At 34.5% G+C, this 9,386-nt stretch overlaps 1 pseudogene; it reads left to right on the top strand.

The window, feature by feature from the left end:
* The first annotated feature begins 1,407 nt into the window (after window positions 1–1,407).
* Window positions 1,408–7,533, top strand: LOC137938406 (general transcription and DNA repair factor IIH helicase/translocase subunit XPB1-like; annotated as a pseudogene).
* Window positions 7,534–9,386: the final 1,853 nt, after the last annotated feature.

Here is a 9,386-nt window from a genome sequence, read left to right as displayed (position 1 = left end):
AAAATACAAGAATAAACAAGAAACTTAAGAATAAGAACAGACAAATTAGTAGGAAACCTAGATTATCTTAAAACGAGTAAAGGATCCCAGCAAAACATAGATAAAGAAATAGATTTAATTACCCAAAAATTAAAATTTGTCAAAATAGAACCTAGAATATCAGCAACTACAAAATCATGACACTTTCACAGCGAGGTGAAGGAATCACCTCAGAAATAGGAAGTTCCTCTAGAAACCTTAATATAATAGATAGGATAACAGGAAGAAGAAGTGTAGATCAACGAGACATACAATTAGATGAAATAATAGATATATATCAAGATATTACTTTATTCAGTAACAATCAAGTTAACCTTCTTAATCCTAGACAACTATATAGAACAGGACCTTTAAATTTCAACACTGGATTATTTAGACATTATAGAGAAATTCAAATTAGCTGTGTAGGAAAAGATTCAGTAAACATAAATTTAATAGTAGAACAAGCCTTCAAAGAAATTAAGAAATTATATACTTTGATTCATTTAGGTTTAATCGTCATAGGAGTTAAAGGATTAGGGAGAAAACATTTAGGAACTAAAACTCTTCTTAGCATCTATGATGATAGATGGGCAGATCCTAAAAAGGCTATGTTAGGGATTACCGAAGTAGACATGAACCAGAACGGAGGAATATTTTATTGCTCCCCTGATTTTCTTATAGGATTACAAGATTTTAGGAAATATATTAAAATAGGTATTCAGACAAAAGGATATGAATCCTTTGTAGGAAACAATCTTTTATTATGCATTGGATTTTTAGGGAGATGCACTTGTTCTAGTACTACTAGGTTTAAAGTCAAGATAGACGATGTAGTAAATCTAATAGGTAAGGGAATTAAACTAATTAAGTCCATCAAATATTCCCCAGATGTCTTAGCAGGATTAGAATGGAACCTGAAATTTAGAGAAGAAAAAATAATTAGTCCTGAAAAAAGTATTATGTACACTGATACAGAAGGTAATATAAATATTAGACTTAATAGTTATGAACAAAAGAGTACAGAAGATACAAAGTCAATTTCTAGTGAAAATTATGACTTAGTTGATATACAATTAGAAACAGATGAAATAATATACCCTAAAGAATTTGAATTAAAACTGACAGAAAGAGAACTTCTTCATCTAGAAGAAGACTTAATAAAAAATGGAAAAATCCAAGAAGAAGAATATCTCTATTATGACCAAGAAGCCAACATCAGAATAGGAAAAATGCCATTGGAACCTAAAGAAGATGAAAAAATAGAAACAGAAGAAACTCTTAAGTATCAAAGAATATATGGATGAAGAAAGCTCTAATTCTATTCCTCGTAATAGCTATACCACTTACCCAAGAACTCCTCCTAGAGAAGTATATTACTCAAGAAATATGCCAAGGATTCCTTATAGTGATCCAGTAAACTTTGATCATAGGATACGTCCTAAAGGAAAAAGAAAGGAGACAGAAAGACCTATAAAGTTTCAAGAAATGGACAAAGGAAAAATTCTTAATCTTTCAGCCCATGATCCTCAAGAATGGACAACAATATTAGATCTTTGGAAAAACCAGGTAGTCTCAAACTATATCCAAAACTTTCAATCCCAAGATTTAGAAGAAAAGTATAGATACTTAGAAACATTTTTAGGAGAAAGTGTAAAAGAAACATTTTTAGGAGAAAGTGTAAAAGACTTATGGGAAAGCTACAAAAGAGGAAATCTAGAAGAATTTGGTCATTTAATGAGTCTTGGATCCAATCCATATAATTTTGTTAATAAAGTTTATCAATTAGTAACAGGAGATGATCCCAACTTAGGATTCATTACATTACAAAAAGATGCAGTAGTTTACTTAGAACAACTTAGTCTCCATAATTACAAATATGCTAGGAAATTCCTTCAAGATTACTTTTATTATGCATGCATATCAAGGAATGCATTTAATAAAGATTTAGGTACAAAGTTATTCAGGAAATTACCAGGAGCCTTAGGAAAAGAAATTTATGATAAATGGCAAAATCTAGAAACAGCAAACCCAACAGCAGTTTACTCTATAGGGCAAAGAACTAAATTCATTATGACCATTCTTCAAAAAAATGTACAGACATCTATAGGGCAAAGAACTAAATTCATTTTGATGAGGATCGTCGTGAAGGTATTACTTTTATTCGTTTTTTCGTTTTGTTATAGCTTTTTGTTTTTAGTTTACTTTAGGTGCTTGAATTGTGTTTATGGGTACGGAATATGGATCATGAAGATGAAAGCGAACTGACGAAGAGGGGATTTTCTAAACTTGAATTAAAGCCTGATCATGCAAACCGCCCTTTATGGGCTTGCGCGGATGGCCGGATCTTTCTTGAGACATTATCACCGTTGTATAAGCAAGCCAATGATTTCCTCATTGCAATTGCTAAGCCCGTTTGCCGGTATTTAAGATGTCCTTCTATTTTCTTCTACTTAAAACTCTGTGTGGTTGCTCATTTTCATTTTGTTGGAAAAATGTTGTGCAGGCCAGAGTCTATGCATGAGTATAACTTGGCGCCTCATTCCTTGTATGGTGCTGTTTCTGTTGGGCTCGAGACTGAAACTATAATTACTGTTTTGAACAAGCTATCAAAGACTAAGCTCCCTAAAGAAATGATTGATTTCATTTATGCTTCAACTTCTAATTATGGGAAAGTAAAACTTGTACTTAAGAAGAACCGGTACTTTGTGGAGTCCCCTTTCCCAGAGGTGCGAATCTGGTCTCGTATTCTATCACAAGTGGTTTATTATTATTATTGATGTTGTTATTATCATTATTATTATTCTTATGGTGATGAGGGGAATTTGGAACTTATGCTTTAAATGATACTTGCAGGTGCTGAAGACTTTGCTGAAGGACGAGGTTATATCTAAAGAGAGAATTTATTCCAATGAGGTAATTTAGTTTGCTGTTATTTTCTTCATGCATGTCCACTATATTTTTCTGAGGTGTTATTCTTGAGTTGTGCCTTTTTTTTTTAGTCTTTTCTCTTATCTTTTTGGCGAGTGACATAAAATTTACATAGGAGTTTCTATGGATTCATCTATATGCCTATTCTTTACATATTTTACTATTATTCAAAATGGTTGAATTTACCATTTAAATCATGAAGTTGTTTGCTTGTTACAGTGGAAGAAAATAACTTCTGCTCTTGTTCTTTTTCATAGAAGGGAAGTGGAGTTTGAACATCTCTTTTGAAAAAAAAAATTGTGTTGTTAAATAATTTAATCATTTTTTGCCTGCATAGTGAATCAAAACTATCATCTCCAAAGCCACTATCACACTGCAGCATGGAGAGATTATTTGTCACTATGGCTAAACCTTCAGATAAATGGTTAAATTTCTATGATAGATCATGAGAACTTTGACACAATTCTGATGGTGATGCAAACTCTTGATCTACTGTTTAGGGTTCACAAGGAAGTGATGTATTTACAGTTAGCAAAGCTTTGAGTGAAATGGATGGTGGTGGTCATCAGAAGTTGTTCACTGATGCTGATGTGGCAGCAGTAGCTGAAGAGAAAGAAACCCATTCTTTTGAAATAGATCATGCTCAGGTAGGGTGGTCTATGAATGATGATGTATATTTAAGTGATTAGTGGTTATAATTTTTTTGACCTAACTTAAACATTTACAGGTTGAAAGTGTCAAGCAAAGGTGCTTTCCAAATGCATTAAATTATCCCATGTTGGAGGAGTATGACTTCAGAAATGATACAGTAAGCTTTATTTCTCACAAATGCTTGATGTTCTGCCAGTTTTGTTCCTTGTCACACATCATGGGTATGTTGTTGACTTGATGTTGCTAACTGTAGGTGAACCCTGAGTTAAACATGGAATTGAAGGCTCAGCCACGCCCATACCAGGAAAAGAGTCTTAGTAAAATGTTTGGAAATGGTGAGGCCTATTGTAAGACAATATTTTTCATGTCAATATAACTCTCCAGAAAATAGTTGAGACTGTTGAAGACATTGTGTAGAATTCTCAGAGAGGCTACATTGGCTAGTGCACTAGAACTAGATATTACACACATTGGTTATCCATGATTTTTTCCAATTTCATGTATAATCTTACTTCATCTTGGTACTGATTGTCACATAGGCCAAACATAATCATGCTTACCAGTGGACATCTCCATCATGATAGGTGCAATTTCAACTGATTTTTCTATTACCAAAAATTTAAAGAATCATGTAGTTGGAAGTAGGCTGCTCTCTTCTGTAGTGTGGAATACCAAATGTCTGACATGGTCTATTTAAAGTAACTTATCAGGAACTTTGGTGGTGATGCTATTGGATGAAAAAATTTAAATTTCAGAACTTCCGTTGTGGTTGCCAGTCATTTGGAGTTGTTGTACTGACATAGTGCTTGGTGATATCTTATATCGCGATCTATATCATATAAGATTCTATATTAAGAATATGTTAATGAAGCATAATATTATCATATCCATTCTTGATAATCCTTTTCTACATTTTCTTTCATTTTCTCCTATCAAATAGTCTGGCTGTTCCATGTATTTCTTAATAAATTCTTTCTTTTTACTTGTTGTCGTTGAAAAAAAATTCTTGTTGTGCCTTGGTTTTTGTGTTTTCTGCCACAAATTAGTTGGAACTACATTTTACTGATTGGTGTTCTGCATCTTGTCCAAGCATATTGATTTGTTGTACGTTTATATTTGAACTTTTCTTCTTATATTACTTGACCTTGTAGATGCAATGTCGAGAACCTGTGTTCGATTATTTGCTATTTTGAGGGTGCCAGCTTTGGATGTACCACCCAAGAGGTGGCCTAGAGTTGGTTGGTCAATGCTACCACATGCTTGCACTTGCAAAGACATCATGCTGCTGAGTTATGTAGGAGTTTGTCCTATGTAGAGGATTGAATAATGTGGCAATGTTGAGGCTGTCAATTTGCTCTAACATGAGCGAGCCTCTTCATGGTATGAGCCCTCAATTGGTGGGTGCAAGCTGTCGATTGTCAGTCACTTGTTAGAAATAATGCTGGTTTTGAAGAAGACCACCTTGGATGTGTATACCCAGAGGCTTTCATTTATGAAATGATCTCTTAAATAGGATGCTAGGTTCACACCTTTCTTTAAACATTTGTGTCTTAAAGTTGAGATTTGATTATTTTGTTTACTTCTCTGTGTAGCTTGGTCTTTTCTGTTTTGATTATAGATTTTTCAGCAAGAGGGTGAACTTGTAGTAAATTGTAGGAAGAGCAAGATCAGGAATTATAGTTCTTCCTTGTGGGGCCGGGAAGTCTCTTGTTGGTGTCTCTGCAGCCTGTCGAATACGAAAGAGTTGCCTCTGTTTAGCAACAAATGTTGTTTCTGTAGACCAGTGGGCCTTCCAATTCAAGTTGTGGTCTACTATTCGAGATGATCAGATATGTCATTTCACTTTTGATAGTAAAGAGAGATTTCGTGGTAATGCTGGTGTGGTTGTACAACTTATAACATGGTTGCTTTTGGCGGGAAAAGGTCTCAAGAGTCTGAGAAGATAATTGAGGAGATAAGAAATCGAGAATGGGGTTTGCTTCTCATGGATGAGGTACATTTCTTGTGTAAAGCTATATTTTAGTTATGTGTGTATGCTTTGGACTTATAGTAGGTGTTTAATGGAAGAAAGGAAAAATTGATGTCAATGGCAAAAAGCGACATAAAATATGAAATAGAGTATGGGCTATGATCCAAAACTCTCACCTATTAGATAATTTTAGTTGTTAGACCATGAGGGAAAACTATTTTGAACTATGAGCTAGACCCTCTTGCTGAGTACAGGTTCTTAAGTGGATGATTTTCGGAGCAACTGCTTCAGCGTAGCTAAGTTGTTTGTTGTATATACAAAGTGCATTTATGCAGCATCATTTCTTGATCATTTTGGTTAGCGAATTATGTGTTGTCACTATTGGACGTGGATTGCACACTAGGCTTGTGAGGTTAAGCAGTTCCTGACATGGATATATGATCTTGGTGCTCTTGAATAAAGATTTCACTAAATTTAAACTCTTTCACACTGTTGATTTACACATTTTTTACTTCGGAGATTATCTACCTGCTTCTTGTGCTTTCTAATTGAATTTTTCTTACTGTTTCCTTTTATTTGGGTTTCAAACGGTGTTTTTAGGTGCATGTTGTCCCTGTACATATGTTTCAGAAGGTCATTAGTATCACTAAATCTCATTGTAAACTTGGGCTAACTGGTCAGTATTGGTGTTTGATGGATTTTGGATCTGCCCTTCTTAAAGAATGTTGTCTTCACTCTTCATATTTGCTAGGAACTGACTTTCGAACTTCATACCACAGCAACCCTCGTGAGAGAGGATGAACGTATCACAGATTTGAACTTCCTTATTGGCCCTAAATTATATGAATCAAACTGGTTGGATCTTGTAAAAGGAGGGTTCATTGCAAATGTCCAGTGTGCTGAAGTATGGTGTCCAATGACAAAAGAGTTTTTTTTAGAATATTTGAAGAAAGAAAATTCTAAAAAAAAATAGGTTAGTTACATATGCTCTCTGCACTCGTTTGTATTTTCACCTTTCTAGATTATTCATAAATTTGGTTATGTAAAAAAACAGTTTGTGATTTTGATTGCCTTAACTATGAAATATGTTATGTCCTATTTTTCTTATTGACAACTGTTATGCATTGTGAGAGCTTGTGCCTTTTAGCATATAGTAATTTTACATCTTTAAGTGTATATCAATTGACAATGCAATTTTTAGTGACATTACAATTTTCCAACAATTTCGAGGTGTTAATAGTCCTGTTCCTAGACTAAATTAAGTGAATTTACATTTTAAAATGACTAGCTAAATGTACTTTATTTTTTCAAGTGGATGGGTTTATTAATTTAATCTGCATGAAGCTGACTTCGTTAATGAATTGCCCATAGTGTTGAAGTAACTTGATTTTGACTTCAACCAACTTAGATCTCTCTTTTGGTAGGAGTCAGCATATGTAGAAGTTCACCCTTCAGATGAGTATGCCATGATTTTGGTATTGAACAAGTACAATCTTTGCAGTTTTATTTGTTGTACTGGGGAATTTCACACTGAAATCATGGAAATGCACCATCATAAACTAATTGGATTGTTATTAAAAAATACATAGATACTATGTTTATGTCATCATGCTCTTATTTTTAGGATGTTAACAGTCTGCTTCACCCAAAGAGTATTTCTATTAGTTACTCTTCTTTCCTGCTTAACTGTTCTTATATTTTATTTTTTGAATAAAATTGTGGTCTTATTTATTTCTTTGCAATGGTCTTTATTCTTTCAGGCTTTATATATAATGAACCCAAATAAATTTAGGGCATGTGAGTTTCTTATCCGGTTTCATGAACAACAGCGCGGTGATAAGATCATTGTGTTTGCTGATAATCTTTTTGCACTTACTGAGTATGCTATGAGAGAGAGAGAGAGAGAGAGAGAGAGAGAGAAAGAAAGGAATTTCAGAAGGGAGCAGACAGTAGAGGTGGGGTAGAAGAAGAAAGAGACAAGTCCCCCACCACTGAAAGCCTAGGGAAAAGAGCCATCACAGAAGCTAGCTCTGCATATTTCGGGTGAATTTTGCAACTGGATCAAGAAAATCGACAGTTCAGCTTTTAGGGATTTTTAGTTCTTCCGATGAAAACCAAAAATAAAACCCACATCCCAAAAACTCACTCTCCAGTCAAATTATGCGAAGTAAAGCCCAAAGTCGTCTCAACTTTTCAGTTGCAGAAGATTTTAACTCTCAGAGCAGGGGCGGGTAACAGATAATCCATCAAAGTCTCCTCTCGCTCTTGTTCTCACTCTCTCAGCCAAAGAAGAAGAAGAATTAAAAAAACAAGGAGAAGAGGAGAAGATATAGGACGGAGAGGCTGCAGAAGAGGGGAAGATATAGGATTGAAGAGACTGCAGAAGATTACAGAGGAGGAGTCTGGTTTTGTTTCTGGTTTTGGTGGCAAGTGAGGTGGCCGGCCTTGCAATTGTCCTGACATGGGTGTTGGATTTTGTCTTGTAATGAAAGGGAAGAAGGGGATTGGAAGTCTGTTTAGCTCACGGGCCAGGCCATATCATGAGCAAATCATTTGTAATTACTTTTAAGACTCTTAGGGTTCCGCCGCTTTTGGGGCTGGATGGAGTTTATTCCACCATTTTGGAGTCTTCCATCTTTAAGCTCGTTTAGGTATCAATAGAGAAATCAGCCTCCCCTAGCTTGATTCAATTTTTTTTATTGACTAATCATATGAAGATGAAATTTATTTATCTAAATATACAATACAACCCTCTTAAAATGTCATGTTGTAAAAAATCAACTTTGTGCATAAATAATTGATATTGAAACAATCAAGACCACATGTAGGACTTACATGAAATAGAAAAGGAGGTAGGCCCCTCCTCTCTTTGCGTGTTGACGAGAACATTGTCGATAGATGGGGTTGGCCTTCCCCTTCCTTATTTGAGGGTTGGGGTAGGGGAACCCCCCCTAATGCTCGTTTGCGCCTATAAAGCCAATTGGAGGGGAAGGTCTCCTTTTTTGGAATGTGATAATCAAGTAACATAACGGAATTTTATGAGAAAATAATTTTTTCTTCTTCTAAATTCCATTAGTAAAGTTATTTTAGTAGGTATATTATTTTGTTATCATATTCTTGCAATATATTTATTTCTCAAGACTAAAAATTCTCCTTTATTTCTTAAGTCAATTTATTATGATTTTGATTTAAAAGCTTCAAAACACATTTGAAATGAGTCAAATATTACTTTTTATTTTAAAATTCTTATATTAGATGCATATTTGAAATGTGATACTTATCTCTAAAATCGGTTTTAGAGATAAGGCATGGAGTGTTTAGGGAGAACGAATGATCCATTGGGCAACCTAGAAAGAAGGTTCCCAAGGAAAATTGAATTCAGATAAAAACTCCATAGAAATCACTTATGATTGTTTATCATTATAAACAGGGGGAGATTGTAGATCTCAAGATCTTCATTGAGATATTTTTTTATTATAACAAATACTCAAGTTACTAATCATATACATAAAGTATGCCTCTTACCTCAAAAGGCCTCAAAAGAGATTTCTGGTAACATATCCTTTTGATCGGCCATGGTCTTTCCAAATGGCTCATACAAAAAGGGTTAGCAAGCAGTTCATCGTTAAACAGCCTGCAACACCATTTGTCCAAATAAGAGAGAGAAGAGACTCTACTGAGGAATGTTTGCCCAAACTTCAGGATGACCAACCCAAAAGAGGGTAAAAGAGTAAAAATGATCAAAAAAGTTGACCACTGCAAAGATCAAGTTTAAGGTACAAAGGAGTCAAACTCTTCAATAGGAGGAAGTGAAAAC

This window comes from Aristolochia californica, unplaced genomic scaffold (genome assembly GCF_029961685.1).
Source record: "Aristolochia californica isolate CCGP_79_NKW_82.1479 unplaced genomic scaffold, dmAriCali1.0.hap1 SCAF_8, whole genome shotgun sequence".
In the NCBI taxonomy this organism is placed as follows: Eukaryota; Viridiplantae; Streptophyta; class Magnoliopsida; order Piperales; family Aristolochiaceae; genus Aristolochia; species Aristolochia californica.
This window is presented reverse-complemented; position numbering and strand designations above follow the sequence as displayed.